Genomic DNA, 18,627 nt, shown 5'->3' on the forward strand with positions numbered 1-18,627 from the left:
GCGGAAGGAGTTGAGGGCCTAAAAGAAATTTTCTAAAATGAGAGATATTAACCATAACTGTAAATTACAAAAAATATTTGACACAAATGATATGCAGAAGTCTATCCTATGCAAAAACATAAGATTTTACACTCTACACATGTCAGGAGAAAATTGCATTTGAAATGAAGAAGACTCCACCCTCTGTCTCTGTCTCTCTCACACGGAGATATTCAACCGTTCACATCCATCTTTCTGTACCTAAAGTACAAGGCACGTGATATAAATTCTTAAAAAAACTTCTGATATAATAATGTAGTAGAATAATGTAACAGAATATGAGTTAAATTTAACCTTACATATCTCCTCTTGGAGTAGAATAATGTAGCAGAATATGCTACAAATTTAAGCTTACATATCTCCTCCTGGACCTTCCCCTGCTCCCACTATACCTCCTCCTTCACCTTTCTTTACCTACATTACAAGGGACATGATATAAATTCTTAAAAATGCTTCTAATATAATTATGCAGCAAAATAGGAGTTAAATTTAACTGAAAATACCTCATCCTTCGCCTTCCCCTGCCCCACTGTACCTCCTCCTTCTTCCCCTGCCCCACTGTACCTCCTCCTTCGCCTTCCCTGCCCCCACTGGACTTGTGACTTGTGAAATCTTCATCAGCTTTTGCTATGGCTAGAGATAATTTTCCAGCGCATTGAACCTAACGAAAAATAAAACCAAAAAATCTTGAAAAAATATTTTAAAAATTTCAAAAATTCTCTTGAACCAAAACAGGACCGACCTTCTGTCTCAAAAGAGGACAAAAATATTAAACAGCTCCTTCCTTCACCTTCCTTGTTCTAAACTTTAAAACAAATCCCATGATAATTCAAGCATACCTTAGCCATCTCGATAGGCTCCGAAAGCAGGAGGAGATGGATACCTTCCCCCAATCTCTACAGAAGGGAATAACATAAGACGTCTCCTGCGACGGATCTCTTTCTAGCTTTGATAAATATCTAAGAGATAACTTCCCCTGAAACGGAAGAGGCAAAAGTTGGCCCATCCTCCTCTCTCCTTTTTCCATGCAAACACCGGACCCTTCTCTATTCGACTGCGCATTTGAGTGGGTTTAAACGGATGTTGTACTAACGACATTGTGCGAAAACGGTGGATAGGTCTGCAAGGCCCTCGCCTTCGCCCCTTGCATCAGTGTAATCTGCATAGGTTTCAAACTTTAAAACAAAACACATTACAATTTGTATTTAAAGTGAGACAAATAAAACAATTATACCTGCCCATTGCATCAGTAGAATCAGTAGAGCCTGTATCAGCTAGGTTATTTGGACCGCTTTCATTTTCCATCCATTAACCCCAAAGGATAAAAACTATGAAAACAATAGATAACAGAAAAGACAAAAGGAGAAAGCAAACAGAAACAACAAGATATCAAACCAAAAATCGGCATGGCCATGCTTAGAATTCAGAACAAAATAACCAGAGGGCCCGCAACACCAAAATCCTTGGAAACAGAAAGCCAAAAATAAAATTAAAAGAAACACAACAACACAGCAGACACCATAAACAACCAAGAAATGCCGCCATCATATTGCAGGAACTTTTGTGGTTTGTCAGCGGAACAGCACTCCATTCTTCGACCTCCTTGCCGGCTATATGAACCAGAAAATTGACCCGTCACAGGATAAAATGGATGGAGTAGGTTCAGGAGCATTTTATTCTTTTGATCGGAGGAGGTAGAATTATCTGTGAACAAGACCATTTATTCCCTGCAGCATCGTCAGAGATACGATTCAAGCAGTAGGCAGAGCCATTTCATTGAGTATGTAACTTCTAAGTCTAGATGGTAGAGCCCTCTATATACCTGTTGTAAACCTGATGTTAGAAGCAAGATCAGCCTTCTGTTTCAAGCTGATTGCCCCAGTGAGTGCACCAAAGAAATTGACCTCGGGAGCTCAAGACTCGTATTGGAAATATCATTTTTCTTGCAACTGAGGCGAATTTTGTTCTATTCATTCATTTCCCCATCCAAACTTAGGAGCATCGTATGCCGGAGTAGCTAGAGCGCTTCTCTCTGCATTGTGTCCCGGCTGACCTTGGACACATCGCTGCATCGTATGCCGGAGTAGCCAGAGCGCTTCTCTCTGCATTGTGTCCCGGCCGACCATGGACACATCGCTCCTCGCCCGACAAACGTCCAAACCTACCCGAATCGCATTTAAGGAAATATGTTTTATTATTTGTTTTTTCCACTTTATGCTTTTCTTTCAAAATAACCGTTTCGCTTTTCTAACAGGCGCGGCCGCGCCTTCCAGATTTTCTAACAATAATATGAATTCAAATTAAGAGGATGACACCATTCATTTCGACAATTTTTATTTTTCCGCGGGGGCAATGAAAAACATAATTTATTTTAAGATTAATAAATAATTAAAAACTAAAAATACATCTAGTGGATAAAAATTATTATACCTGCCGTATTTAATTTTGCATTTGATTATTTAGTTTGTTTTTACCCAAAAAAAAAATTGTAAATTGATAAGATAAGGTTTTATAATAAGCTTTTTAGCAACTTCTTATAAGGGTTTATAATAAGCTTTTTAGTAACTTCTCATCTTAATAGTTGTTAATTTATTTTTGTAATTTTATTTCCATTTTAAGAATTTTATTTTTTTATAAGCAAAAAGAAATAAAAGAGTCTAAAATATTTTAATGATTTTTAAAAAATAGTGAAAAAAAACTATAAAAAAATCATATTAATTTTGATTTTATAAATGATTTGTGATCTAATCAATTTTATTAGAAAATTGTTAATTTTTATATTGAAACATAATATATAAAATCCATATCAATATAATAAAATAATTCATTCAAAGGCCGATGTGAAATTTTAATATTACTTTCATATAAATGATATAAATGAGATGTTTTTTTCTTTTTGGTAAACTGTTTCTTTCTTTTTTTTTTTTTATAATAGAAATATTAGGCTAAGTGGAAGTGGAAGAGAACTCGAATTGGTTTGAAGATTATGGATTTAACTCCCTTGGATAATGTCATTGCCAACATTTGGATAGAATACTATATTTTTAATGAATTACCTAAAAACATATGTAACTTCCAAATCACCATTCTTATTCACACCCTAGTTTTTTATCATAAAATCCAATATAAATTGGCCAAGTTGTTAAGAGATTGGGATTTGTGGTTGTATCAAAGTTGAATTCGGGATTCGTTGATATTTTATGAATAATATTGGGCGCTAAGTGTCCAAAAGAACTTGCTTCAAATTCTCAATTGGACTTCCTCATCCATTAGTATGCTCCTATATCTGGAGTCAAGTATTACAATATTTGCTATTCTTAGAATTTAATTTGACGTAGATGAATCTGAGATATATAAAATGTGCAATTATTCTTGTACTAATTGTTGCACTACGAACATATGCAAATACTCTCTTTTGTGAGTAATTCGTGGGAAAAGAAAAGTTGTCACTTGTTGATTCGTCCATTCCAGTGAAAACTCTCAAGTTTGGCTGGCCACTTTTAACACCGCCAAAGATGCCTTTCTCTCTCGCATGTGACACGTTCAAGATCAGAGGATGGAGGATCGGCTTAATTCCCCCCTCTCTAATTCAGAGATAATTTTTTAACTTCTTTTTTTCGAAGGATAATTTTAAAGGGAAGTTTTGTTATTTGGAATACAAATTGGTATTTTTTTACTTTTTACCAAAGATAATTTTAAAGGAGTGTTTTGTTATTGGAATACAAATTAGTTTTATACAACTTAAACCTGAGGTTCACAACGAATAACTAATTTGTAAAAATTTTGAAAATTTATATATTTATCTAATTTTATTAAAAAAAAAAAATTCATTCGATTGAAGTAATTCCACATATTTTTTATTCACATGCCTTATTAAATTCAAATATCTTTTATTTATCTTAGCCCAATTACATTTGATTATCTTATTACATTATATTTTGTTTATAGTTTACATTATAATATTTCTTTTTTAAAGTGTGAATATATGAAGATTGTATGTGAAGATTTTTATTAAATTTAAATTTAATAATAAAATATTAAAATAATTTTTTAATTGTTGAAATTGTATAAGTTAAGTGGTTTGAGATTTTTAAATATATTGAATAGATTTATTTAAATAATAATGATTTTAATTCAAAATTAAAATATAAATTATTCAATAAACATTACCATTGCTACTCTTTTTTTTTAATATTATTACTAAATTATTATTTTTAAATTGTAGAGAATTAATAAATTTAGAATCTCAACAAAATTCATAAAGATTTTGATTTTTGCTCTATTTCTATTAATTACAACAGTGAGCATAAAACAAACTCTCCAAGATTGCCATAATTTCAACGTTAATGAATATATTTTGCAGTAGTCTAAAAATTATACTTTTTTGCCCTGAAAGTTATGGAAATTCCGGCTATATTTTGAAAAAATCCGGCAGGGATTTTTGTAAATCCAAGTAAAAGTTGTCAAAATTCATAATTTTAGGTGCCCTAGACATTTTTTATGGTGTTGAATCCATTTCCACCATCAAAAACATGATTCAAATGCTACATCTACAAGATTTTTTGAAAAAAATTGCACGGTTTCGGACTCCTATTATTTTTTCCCAAAAATTGGGTCAATGGATATATTAATTTAGTTGTTGGTAAAAAATTGATTCCCTAACTTAAACCTATCACTAAATAAAGTTATATAGTTTCATAACAGTTTCACCTTTCAACAATCCAAATTTCAATTTCCCTATATTTAAACTGAGCCACAGGTACTAGCTACTAGGTAGTACTTGATTGAATTATTTTCTCACTTATTACACATATAATTTATGGAATTAAATAGATATTTCATGTAATGAAACATTTATTAATTAAATTTGTGTAGAAAATATTAGTTCGTTTATAATTCTAATATATTAATTTATTAGTTAATATGTTTATATTGGAATTGGGTTTGAAGAATTTTAATTCTTTAAATTATGAATGGTCAAGATTTAATAATCTCGGAATTTTTTTTTGAAATGAAATGATATTTTAAGGTCCACGAGACTAAAAATAGTCTATGAGACAATTAATTCCTTGTTTTTCGCTTTTTGCAATTCAATCATTTTCCGATTCAAATTGATGATGAGTTGACCCAACCTTTCGACAATCCCCTAGCTAAAAAGACAATGCCAAGAAACTGATGCTAACATGTTCTCATAACGTTCTCGTCTTTGAATGCATCACATTCCAAAATGGAATGTTTTTCCGATTCCACAGCCCCAGACATACAAAATGTACACACTTGTTCTTCCCAAGCTTCTTTAGGCCTTTTCCACCGTCTTGTTTCACACTGAAGTTGATGTGAGTTGGTCCTTAATTGAGCAATAAGAAACTTTGCCCTCCACGAAATGCTAACTCCAATGAACTCTTTTTGTTGTAGATCACACGTAGGGTTGAATTCCTAAATGTAATATTTCTTCTTTCTACCCAACTCTTTTCCCCATACCTCTTTATGAAACTTCTCCACAACAAAATCCTTTAGCTCCTTGCTATTTGTGGGACAGGCATTGAGGTAGATATTCCATTTTCACATCCATGTGTAGTTTTTTTTCATCCATGTTTTCTTTCTTTCACTCATGCCTTCATTGAATATAACATTAGGCCATCTACCTACTCTCATTTGTTCAAATATTTTTAGATATCTTATGAGCTACACCATAGCAATTGCTTCAATGGAAGTTGCTCCTGTTTCACTCAACATTATCTCATAAGGTACTGAACTTTTTATTTTGAACTTGCTCATGATCAATCGTTTTTGGATTTTCTCAATTTGTTTCCATTTTGAGACGGGAGTGTTGCTAGCCCACAATTCAAACCCATATAGCATCACTGGACAAACTAGGAGTCCATAAAGCACTTTAATCTTTTTCCAATCCCATTCTGTTTTGAAGAGCATATAATGTTTTCCACCCTCCTAAAATTCTCTTCTTTCTGCAGTCCTCCCAATTGAGTTTGTTGTTGAAATCAATCCCAAGGTACTTGTACTCATTTACTTCAAGAATGTTGTCTTTAAAGGATAAAGTATGTTGGCTATGCTCCCTTTTATTAGAAAAAATCATTATTTTGGTCTTGCTAGTATTGACTTGCATCCCCACTGCTCTACAAAAATGCTCAAGGGCATATAAGTGCATTTGCAATCCATGGGCTGATTTAGAAATCAATACAATATCATCAGTATATAAAAGAAGCTTTATCACAAACTCCCCCAACCGAACACCATCTCCACCTTGCAGATTTAGCCACTCTTCCAATTTATCAATATATAGACCAAAAAGAGTAGGGGATAGAGGGCAACCTTACTTGACTCCAATGTCACTTCTAAAGCTTTATGAAATACCTGCTGAGGTTCTAATTTTGACTTTCACTTCTTCATAAAGTCTATGGACAGCGGCTCTATAATGCACAAGAATTTCAAGTTCTTCCATTCTACGCCACAACTTATCCCTAGGGACTATGTCAAATGCTTTTTTGAAGTCAACAAAGCAACAAAATACTTCTTCTTTGTCCTCCCAAACCTTTTCAATAATGTGTCTCAACATGATGCCATGATCCATTGTAGAATATTTCAGCTTAAAACCCGCTTGTCCTCTTGCCCTCTTTTCTTTTACTTATGCCCACTTGCTAATTCTGTCTTCTACCATGCTGTCGAAAAGCTTTGCAAACAAAGGATTGATCATAATTGTTCTATAGTTGGATGGATTATTAATGTCTCTACTTTTAAAAAGGGGTATTGTTAGGCTAGTTGTCCAGTCTCTTGGGAATCCTTGTTGAATGATGTTGTTGAATATTTCCATGATGTGTGGTGCAAGATCGTTCATTCCCCATTTTAGATACTCTGCTTGAAGTTCAACCAAGTCCTTTGCCTTTCCTGTTTTCAGCTTCTTAATTCCATTCTCCACCTCTTGTAATGTGAAGAGCTTTGAATTTGTGTTGATCCTAGGGGGGACTCTGCCTCAGATTCTTTCTCATAGAGTTGTCTTGCATATTCAAACCATTAATTGGCTGTAATATTATTTTCAATTTGCTTCTTCCTTGGTTGCAGTTCCTGCCAGAAAAGATTTGGATTATTCTTGCTTAAATATATTAACATTTCTCTCCTTGTTTACATGAACTCATCTTTTTTCCTTTTTAGTATCTGCTTATATAACTTTACATTCATATTCTCCTTTCTTACCTTTTTCAAGGTTCTCCTTGCCTTTTGCATTCTTCAGCAAACCAAGCATTTACAGGAAAACAATTTGATTCTGATTTCCTATTTTTTGCTCTTTTGCACTTCTCAAGTGGACTTAGAATTATATTTGTTAACTCATGACTGTTGAAGCGTTTGAAACCAGTTTTCTCCTTCCGAATTAATCTCTTTAACATTGTCTTGGGGATAGTACCATTTTCTTGTGTTAGAAGAATTTTGCCCCTTGATAGTGATTGTCGAGAGCATTGGGTTTTCCTCCTATGTTGCCTTTCTTATAACCATGATAACCTTATATAAATTGGGTTATGGTCTGATTTTAAGTCCCAAATATGCTCTCCAATACTAACTTCATGTATCTTTTCTATTAAGCTTTGTGAACACATCATATAGTCAACGACACTTTCCCCATTGTATGTGTTGCAAGTGAAGTTCCCAAACCTTTTCCATCTATCTAGACCATTGTAAATAATTAAGTTGAAAGCCCCACATAGTGTAAGCAACTCCTCTCCAAAATGATTGCTAACTTTGTCATCTTCTGAACACCTCACCCATTGGGGATTCTCCTCTTCAATTAGCCAAATAGGATTGTTATCCTCTTTGCAACAAAGAATGCTAGCTCAATTATTTATTGTTCTAGCATTGAAATCTCCCACTAAAAGAACTTCTCCCTACTGAGAATACACAACAATATCTTGTTTTAAAGCTGCATATGGATTCTTGTTGTCAAGCCCCTTATTTTTGTAAGTTTTTTAGACTTGAGGGGCAAAATAACATGCTGCAATTTGTATGTGATTCTCATTCTGTGGTATTTTCAACCATAAATATTGTTTATTTGCATCTTCTTTAATTAACTGAACGTGACGGCCTTCTTTTTCTTTCACTAAAACTAATATTCCCCCTTACCCTTTGCCATTTTCCACTACATTTTTCCAAACTGCCAACTTCAAATAACTGTCGAACACAGGAGTTTTGCAACCATCATGCTCATGAGTTTCCGTGAGACAAGTTATGTCTCTACCTTCCGCAATAGGCCCTCACCCATGTCCCCTCCTCCAAGGGTAACCTCTACAATTGCAGCAAACTAAACTTAGGTAGACCTGGGTAGGATTTGACTGTTATGCAGTTTGGCACATAAGACTCAAATTTGAGTCTTCACCCCTATTTGTACATGTTGCTCTTGTTGTTTTCGTCTCTATTATTGAATTCTCTATTTTTTCTTTACTTCCAACTTGCTGCCTTGATTTGCCTGGAGGCCCAAACACTGCAATAACGGCTTTCCCATTGTACAACCATGCCCTTTTCCCTTCATTTCTTGCTGTTCTATTTTTCTCCACTTCATCCCTTCTCTCATCTTGTTGTTTTTTGGTTAAATCTTCATCGAGGAAGAATTATGAGCCTTTCAAGAGTTTCTTTTTGCCCAAAAGTTATCGTTTGTCTTGTATGCTTGTCATGGTGACTTTTATGGGTCGAGGCCTCTCTTCACATATCCTCCCAACCCTTTTTGCTTGGCAAATTTGCCCTTTCCAATGTAGTTTCTCTTTCAGAAAGTCTCTTTTCAAATTGAGAGTACTTTCATTCTTCCCATAATCTCTTATTCCCCTGATAATAAAGTTTGTTTTCTTGTCATGTCTTTCTTTATGTTCTATTTCATGTGCTCTACGAGCTCTTGCATCTTCTTCTTCCTCTGTCCTTATGTAACCATTAGTGTCTTCAGCTCTAGCTTTGATTTCTCTTGGACTATATTTCCCGCTGTTCATTTTTGCCTTCTCTTTGATGTATGTTTGCTGAGATACTTGTGTATCTACCTGAGTTTGTTTAGAAATTATCACATATCTGTTTTTTGTTATTAATCCTTTAATGCTTTGCCACACTATCTTCATGATTTGTCATTCTTGTTTTCCTGTCTCTAGAGCCTCTTGTAACATTGTTACCTGTTTTTTCAAAATTCTATTACCTTCTATTAGACATCGGTTTGCAACTGTGATCTCTAAAATTTTGCGTTCCCTTTCCTGTTCTCTAGCTTCAAAAATCTCCATCCTTGTCCTGGCCTTCATCAGTTCTTGGAAATATAGATCTGATGACCAAGTAAGAGGTGTAGATGTGGGATTGTAAATGATTGATTCTTCTTTATTTTTGTTTCTCTTGATCGATTTTCTTCTCATTTGTCCCCATTTAAGGCGAGCAACCTTATGCCTTAAAATGCCCTAATATTGCTTTGCGTTTACCCAAAACCACTTTCTTGTTTTGTCTTTTGAAGCAATTTTGACTTGACCCAGATGATTTGTTTCCACAAAATCTGAAATTTCCCTGCTCTTTATGCCTTGGCTCTTCTGAGTGTTTTCCGTGCTGTGAACATTTACCTATTTAGAAGTTAACTGCCTCACAGTGCTCTGTGCTCACGTTGCTTCTGCCTCTGTGCTCACGAAACCCTGTCCTTTGTGCTCACGAAACACCAAAATGGTAATTTTGTCTTTGGGGGATAAAATTCCGTTAAAAACAAATAAAAGGAACGTTTGAAATGCAGAGTCTTTGGAGATATGGAGACTTGCTTGCGCTGGCCGATGACAACTTAATTCAAACAAATCTCTACCCACCATTCTTAGAACGTCAAAACACGAATATGTGTATATCTATGATTGTTGATGTCATTGGTCCACCACACGTGTATTAGTTTGTTGACATTATCCAATGGACACTATGAAAGGTTAGTGAATAGTTTTTCAATTTCTTAAGTCTGTTTCTAGCTTTAATTTATTAAAAAAAATTATGAAATGTGGTTTCACTAGCATGGCTAAGGGCTATTAATAATATGAAATTTTTAGTTAAAATGTTTGCCCTCTTCAAACCTGCATGAGTTGTCCTTCTAATGAAACTTTTGTTTGAAACATTTGCCCTCCACAAACATCTATCCTCATCTAATAAAACATGGCTTGGGGGTTATGAAATGTCTACAGTCATGGTCATGGTCATGCCACATTTTTATATCGTAAGTTTTTATGTTTCTCATAATTAACTCAATCCTCATTTATTTCGTTAGTGAGTTTTTATTTAAGATTTCTTCCCTACATTCCATTTGAATGTTAAGTATTTGACAGTGCGGGATTAGATATTTGAAGGTGCGAGATAAGGTGTTTTAATTAGTTGATCTGAGTGCGCTTATTCCCATTATGAAGGTTCAAGTATGTGTCATTTTAGGTTTCAATAGCTACATTAATTTTATGGAGTTTCCATTTAATCTCTGTTGGTTTTGTGACCATATATTTTATGGTGTTTCCATTTAATCTATGTTAATTTTGTGACCATATATTTGTGCGAGGTTGATTTGTGCTTTTATTTGGTCACGGTGCCATTGTTCCATTGCTAGGGTTTCAGAGTTTCGAAATATTAATTGTACCCTTATGAATGGTGCATCAGATTAGGTATTTTGTTTGGGAGATGGTGTAGGGCTTCTACCCATAAACTGTACATATGACAGCATGTTAATGCAAGGAATTCACTTGACAGGGTGATCCCATTTGACAAAACGTGTTAGAAAAGGTTTCTTTAACCAAATCCAATGCATTGAGGTTAAGTACGATTATATATAAATATATCCTCCTAAAATAAATATTAAGGATTCAACCAATATCGTAAATAATGTACACTCAAGTTCTTCTTTTCATTACCATACTTGGGTAAAATTAACGTATATTCACTCTATCATGACAATGAGCCTATATATATAATATTTGTTTTTATAAAAGCCTTCAAAATAATATATTCATGCTAATAAGAAATGATACAATGGTTTCTTGGTTCATTATTATATAGCGATAATCAAGGTATAGTGTGTTGATTAATTATTTCCTTCAACCTTTCACCAAAAATCTAGTAACCATCACTTAGCATCTCTTATAAGATTTTAAATGATATTACTTTTAATTTGATACAAGAGTAAGCAATCCCTTGAAGATTGTCTTTTCTGTTTACAAGATTTTTAGATTAAGGTTTTAAGTTAATGATAAGTTTTTGTATCATCATTTAAACATCAAATATGATATCAAGTTAACGTGGTTGTGCATGTGATTGATATAATCTTATCCATGTATATCAACCATATTTATTAATGTGGTTGTGTTAGTTTAAAGATATGTGCGAATTCTCGAAGGTTTTGGCTCTGCAATATGAACTAGGGTTTTGTCACTGGTCACCATGGCGGGACGCAAAGGAGGGAGTTCTGCTCCCTCCTACAGTCAAGTAGCTGTGGATAGAAGCAAGGGAGCTAGATCGCATCGCTTCAAGAAACCAATGGAGGTGGAAATAGAGGCTATTAACACAGAAAAATCGGAAAATATTAGACCTTATGGAATGAGGAAGCTAGTAGGGAGAGAAGGACAGGGGGTAGTAGTCAGAAAGTTGCTCCTATGAGCACAACAGGGGTCTATAAACCCAAGTCGACCATTATTCCTCTGGTCGTTTTAAGTGACCCAACGCTTCAGGTGCATAGAGATCACATGGCAGAATACATGGTTATATGCAAATTTATGGGGATTTAGCCGACGGAGAAGGCTTTGCAAGCATGGATAAGGAACCATTGAAAACCAAAGGGGGAATAAACCTTCACCTTGGGTCCAAGGGCTTCTTTACAGTGGTGTTCACAAGCTTAGAGGATAAAGACAGAGTGTTAAAGGGAGGACCCTATTTTTACACTGGTGCTGGCCTTTACATGCGACCATGGATGATGAACTTTGTCTCAGAATGAGAAACTTTCACATCAGTACCAGTATGGATAAGACTTTACTCCCTTCATTTAGATTATTGGCTGTCGGAGTCTCTAAAGGATATTGGCAACAAGCTAGGGCATTTTATAAAGATCTCGAATGCGACTCTAAAAAGCAAATACACATCCTTCGCCTGAATATGTGTGGAAATGGACTTATCTAGGGCACTTCCGGATGCGATCATTTTAGACGTGTGTGATGAAGAATGGGTGCAGGTAGTGGACTATGAACATGTCCCTTTAGGTGCTGCAAGTGCCATGAACACGGGCACCTATACAGAGACTGCCCATTAAACAAAATGGAGAGCAACACAAAAAACACCACAGATAAATATCCTGAGGGTTTCACTAAGGATGGGGGCAAAGGGAAAGCAGGAAAGCGATACCAAAAGAAGATTAATGAGGATGGAAAACCAAGCCACAACGGTTTCAAGATCTTAGAAGAAGAAGTTGAAAACAACGGGACAAACTAGGAATCAGAGAATAACCCCACTAAGAAGGAAGGGGATGCTAGCATGGAGGATATACCAGAGAACAACCAACAAAAGGATGACCTGCCAATCATTATGGAGCTTAGTACGGACCATGAGATCACCCCAAGTGAGGCTGGAATGGAGGACCATGAACTGTAGGAGATTCTAGAAAGGGAGAATTTAGATCTAGAAAAGTTTATGGAGCAAGGAATAGCCAAAGGGGTAGACTCCTGCCAAAAGAGGAGTTTGACAGGGTTCAACAGCTCTTCCTCTGGAGATCACAATTGAAGGGCTCTGGAGTCAAAAGAAACCATGATAGCCAGGAGAATAGAGGGGTGAAAACGATGGAGGATACACCGATGCATTCTTCCAAGAACCCGGGTAGGAAAAGAGGAAGAAAAAGACAGAATGAGTTGTTGACCGAATGTGGGAAACTCATGATTAACTCAGGTAAGATGAGAGATCTTACTAGTTACTCCTTTACAAACCTTTCTTAATGAAGCTTACAACCTGGAACATTAGGGCTCTAGGAAGTAAAAGGAAACAAATAAATCTTAGCAGAAGAATAAAAGAAGAAAAACCAGATATGGTTTTTATTCAGAAAACAAAGTGTTTGATGGATAAGATCAGAGAGATACACAACAAGTGGTTAATCAAGTATGAGTATCTAGAGGTTAAAGCAGACAAATCGGCGGGGGGGATTCTTACGCCTTGGGACCCCCAAAAACTTGGAATCCTGGATGCTGAAGCATACAGGAACTATCTATCATTGGTGATTCAACCTTTGGGTGATAAGGAGATATACATGATCACAAACGTCTATGGTCCTCAAAAACAAGAAGACAAACTCAAGCTTCTCACCTCCCTTGAGGAGCTAAGAGAGAGATATCCTTATGTGCCCTGGATTCTGGTAGGGGATTTCAATATGATCAGATCTCTTATAGAGAAAAAAGGCGGTACCAGAAAACTAGGCAGAGACTCCATTGCCTTCCAGAACTTCATAAATAACATGGGGCTAGTGGACACTGAAACAATAAATGGCACTTTTACCTGGAACAATAAGAGGGGAGGAGCTGCTCAAGTCGCCTCTAAACTAGATAGATTCATAATCTCAGAGGACCTCCTTCTCACAGGCCTTGACATGTCAGCTTTAATCCTTCCCTTTGGAGGCTCGGACCACTGGCCTGTCCAGCTTGAAGCTACTTTTATGGGCACACCGAGGAACAAACCTTTTAGGTTTGAAAATGTTTGGCTCTCTCACCCTGACTTCACCAGCAATATTGACAAATGGTGGATGGAAGATATGCCCGTTCAAGGCACTAAAATGTTCATGCTACAACAGAGACTTAAACACATCAAATCCAGGCTTAAATATTGGAACAAAAAGGAGTTTGGTAATATTTTTAAAGCCAAAAGAGAAGTTGAGCAGAAACTCCAGGGGATTAATCAGATCATCATCACAGATGGTTTTACCGAGGAACGGAAAAATCAAGCTGACTCTCTTTAGAATGAATGGGAAGATCGGTGCATGCAAGAGGAGATTTTCTGGAGACAGAAATCGAGGGTGTAGTGGATTAGAGAAGGAGAAAGAAACACGAAGTTTTTTCATAAATCAACCCTAGATCACAAGTCACATAACAGAATTACAAAACTCAAAGATTCTCAAGGGAAAGAGCTCGTCTCTCACAAAGAAATGGAATCTGTCCTAGTTCAACACTTCCTTAGCATAGCAGAGGAGCCTCTCATTGATAGATCTCGGTTCATTAACAATTTCACAAAGCACATTCCGAAGCTTGTAACCAGGGAAGACAACCACAATCTTAACAGGCCAGTGTCTGAAGAGGAGGTCAGTGAAGTTATCAATGAGATGCAAAATGGGAAAGCTCCAGGCTTGGATGGGTTCAATGTGGACTTCTTAAAAGCTTGCTGGAAAATGGTCAAACAAGATATCCTTAAGGTTGTGGAAGACTCAAGAAAATCCAAAACGGTTTTGAAGGCTCTTAATGCCTCTTTCATAGCTTTGATCCAAAAGCAGGAAAAAGCTATGGCACCAGACCGATTAAGACCCATAGCTTTATGTAATGTGGTGTACAAAATTATTTCCAAAGTGATCGCTAACAAACTGAAGCCCCTGCTTCTAGCTCTTGTCTCAGAGGAGCAAAATGGTTATGTGGTAGGAAGATAGATTCTCAAAAACATCATCCAAGCTCACGAGGTGGTACACTCTCTTAAGAGCAATAAGCAAGCTGGTATGATCATACAGCTTGACCTAGCGAAAGCTTATGATAAGCTAAGCTGGTCTTACATCAGGGCAGTGCTAAGAGCTTATGGCTTCAACCACAACTGGATAAGATGGGTTATGGCCCTTGTATCCACGACTAGTTTTTCCATCCTACTTAACGGCTCTCCCTCCAGAACCTTTATGCCTTCTAGGGGTCTCAGACAAGGGGATCCGCTCTCCCCCTTCCTCTTTGTTCTCATGATGGAAGGGCTAGGCAGAGCGATCAAAACGGAAAATGCTGAAGGAAGAATCCAGGGTCTGAAACTTACCCTGGATGGTGTTGCTTTTACTCATCAACAATTTGTGGATGACACAATGCTGCAGGGTATTCCCACGGTCAGGGAAGCCAAAGCTTTCAAACAAATCCTGAACGACTTCGCTATGGCCGCTGGTACAGAGGTAAGCCTTGACAAATCAAAAGTTTTCTTTTTTAACACTGACATTGCTATTCAGAGGAACCTCACTAGAATTCTCGGGTTTCAAAGGGATCAGTTACCTTCTAAGTACCTTGGAATGCCTCTTACAGACAAACCTCTAAGCAAGGGAGTGTGGGAGCCGATAACGAATAAACTTCAGGACAAGGTCAGGAAATGGACATGCAGGTCTTTAAATTTGGCAGGGTGTCTTGTGCTTACGAAGGCGGTCCTGCAGGCTATTCCCATTTTCATGTTTTCAGCTCTTCCTACTCCTAAAGGAGTTATGCAACAGATCAAGAGTATTCAACGATATTTAATTCGGGGTAGAGGGGAAGTGAAAAAGAAGTGGGATTTGGTAGCTTGGGATAAGCTCTGCAAACCTAAGGACCATGGTGGTTTGGGGATTCATGACCCTGAAACCCTCAGCAGAGTTTCAGGAGCAAAACTTTGGTGGAGGTGGCTTAAGGAATCGACAACCCCTTGGGCCAAGCTTTGGAAACAGAAATATGCAAATAATTGGTAGGAGAGGGATCATATCCGAATGTCAGGGCTCATCAAGGGCTCCCACATTTGGAACCTTGCTTGGGAGAATAGAGCCATTGTCCAGCAACATAGTTTCTGGGAGATCCGAGCTGGGAACCTAGCACGGTTTTGGGAGGATAACTGGTAGCAGGAACCAAATTTTTTTAAGGAAGAATTAACCGCTCTCAAGAATGACACTGACAACAAAGGTTTACTTATGGTAAGTGACTTTTGGGATTAGGTAAGGAACAATGGTAAATGGATAATATGGAAGGATCTGGGTTACAGTGAAGAAAGCCCTTTGAAGGCCCAGGCAATTTCTCTTGCTCTGGACTTGGAATAGAGGAAGATTTTGGTGTCATCTTTGTCTAACCAACTGAGATGGGGAAGAAACACCAAAGGAAACTTTAACCTCAAAGAAGCTAAATGAATGGCCCTAGGGTTTGATTATCAAAACCCTGATCAGGTATGGAAGAACCTTTGGCAAAACCCGCATTGGATGAAAATAAAGTTGTTTATGTGGTTGGTTCAACAAAAGAAAATTCTAACTTGGGAGAATCTTCTGAAAAGGGATTTTGTTGGCCCATCCAAATGCCATCTATGTGGCTTACAAGAGGATATGATGGGACACTTACTCAACCTCTGCCCATTCACCTCTACCTTGTAGGATTGGGTGGCCTCGATCTTTAGGCAAACTGGCAAGGACAGACTCAGCATCACCAACACTTTGAAGAATTGGAGGAAAAACTTCTCAGGCAATGAAATCATCAATAAAGCTTGGACTCTAGTTCCAGGCTTTATTATCTGGGATGTATGGAAAGAACGTAATGGTAGGATTTTCAAGAACAAAACTAGCTTGACCCAGTACATCATTGCACAAATATTACGACAGCTCAAAGACACAGTTGGAGCCCTTTTGTGGAAACTTCCTGAGAACCCTCCTTTGCCCCAGGATGCTCGCATACTGTTGCAGTTGGGTCTCCATGTGCTAGTTCCCCAGGGCATAAACAAGGGTGTGAGCCAAACAACTGCTGGTAAAGACATCTGGCAACCTCCTCCTCATGGTTTTTTGAAAATCAATATAGACAGAGCCTCTAAGGGCAACCCTGGGATGGCTGGATTTGGTGGGGTTATAAGAGATGAGCAGGGGCGCATAAAGGAAATCTTTCATAGTCATTTGGGGACTGCCACCAATAACATGGCGGAGCTCATGGCCTTAGAGCAGTGCCTGGAAATCCTGATCGAGTCAAATTTATACAACGCCATCATTGAAGCAGACTCTGAATTGGTCATCAATGCGGCCAAGAAGATATGTAATGGAACAACACTGGGAAAAGTTTCGAAACATTGGAGGCTATCACAGGTCTTTCAACGTATTTCTTCCCACTTGCGAACCCTGAGAACTGTTAGCTTCGTCCATGTGCGAAGAAAAGCCAATATGCTAGCTGATCGTCTGGCGAATGAAGGAGTGCTTCGCAAGGAAAGTTACAGCAGGTACACTTGGGATTCAACACCCTCAGGGAAATTGCATGATGATTGTCAAAGACAGGCAACCAAAGACATGGAGCACTTCCAGGCCATGAGAAATGAGCAAAAGAAAGGCCAGTGGAAGCATGAGAGAGCGGAAGTAGGAGTCAATCCTACAGCGGAGGAGTACATGGTAAATAGCAAGCTCATATAAAGGCCACCACCAAAGGTTTTGATGGCCTTCATTATCGAATGGCTATCGGGTTGAAAAATGACCGAAGGTTAAGTCTACAAGTGGACCCGAAGATTTATAGATTAGCGGTTTATAATCTTTATCGGCTCCGTAAAGCAGGTAAAGGTCGCACTAGTTTCTGATCCGATATCTCTGATGACCGTCAGATCAACAGGGGCTTGATCGTATGGATATCGGGTTTTAAAAGTGATCGGAGGTTAAGACTTAGACCGGACCCGAATTTTCAGCGGGAGAGGAAGGAATGACATAAACCCGAAGTGAAGAGAATGATGCACATGAATCATTTGATCATGGTTGATCAACGAACATACTTGGTGGAAAATTTTCACGGGAGTAGGAGAGAACAGAAGTTCTTGAGTTGAGCTGAAGTGACACAGTAAATCCTGATTGTCGATCCTTTTTCCACTCTCCAACGTCATATTCCATTACGGGGGTTCAGCCACTGGTAACCCGCGTGCTATTTTGAATAGTCGCAGACTGTTGGATCTAAGTACCCCGTCTTTGAATGGATATCGGGTTTTAAGATGGGGGGTAGTTAAGCCGAAGAGCAGACCTGATCTTTTATAGATCACAGGTTCTTTTTCTTTATCGGGTCCAGAAAGCGGTTAATGGGCGCGCAAGTTCCTGAAGCGATGCTGCGTCAACCATCGGATCAAGAACCAGATCGATGGGGGAGATTCAATCGCATTTTGTCTTTCGGTAAAAGTGTATGGCTAGCAATAAACTTAGTTTTGCGATATTGCGATGTGTTGGACTGTGGACCGTTAAATCAATAGTTACTTCGCATTTTGCAGTTTCAAGGGTTGGCAGCATGCAGTCATTGCGATGTGCGATAAGCCGAGATGTGTGATAAGCCGAGATGTGCCGAGGTTTGCGAGGTTGCGATGGACTCTCGCATTTCGTAGTTTCAAGTGTTGGTGGCTTGCAGTCAATGCGAGGTGCGACAAGCCGAGATTAGGAGGAAGAGTATTCTTTTTTTTTTTTTTATGTGTGATGTTTGGGGTATTGTTGACCCTGTTGCTTGTTTTCATCAACGGGTCTATCTTTTGTTGGTCTTTACACTTGTAAAGACATTGTACCATATGTAATCTTATTTTTGAAGTTAATTGAAGGTTCCACTCTTACTTGACCAAAAAAAAAAAATGTGCGAATTAGTATAATAAATAATTTGTTTATATAAAGTAGGTTTATCT

General features: G+C 37.5%; 1 long non-coding RNA gene across 1 annotated transcript; it reads right to left on the bottom strand.

The window, feature by feature from the left end:
- Positions 1 to 449: 449 nt before the first annotated feature.
- Positions 450 to 2,204, bottom strand: LOC149236745 (uncharacterized). Its single transcript, XR_016245904.1, has 5 exons — positions 1,862 to 2,204; positions 1,274 to 1,743; positions 879 to 1,198; positions 534 to 700; positions 450 to 453 (listed from the first exon to the last, which is right to left on the bottom strand). It is a non-coding gene; the product is annotated as an uncharacterized LOC149236745 (long non-coding RNA).
- Between the last annotated feature and the right edge of the window lie 16,423 nt (positions 2,205 to 18,627).

The sequence above is a fragment of the Pinus tabuliformis genome, chromosome 8 (assembly GCF_031772625.1).
Source record: "Pinus tabuliformis cultivar Carrire ecotype Pingquan chromosome 8, CPIR1, whole genome shotgun sequence".
Classification (NCBI taxonomy): domain Eukaryota; kingdom Viridiplantae; phylum Streptophyta; class Pinopsida; order Pinales; family Pinaceae; genus Pinus; species Pinus tabuliformis.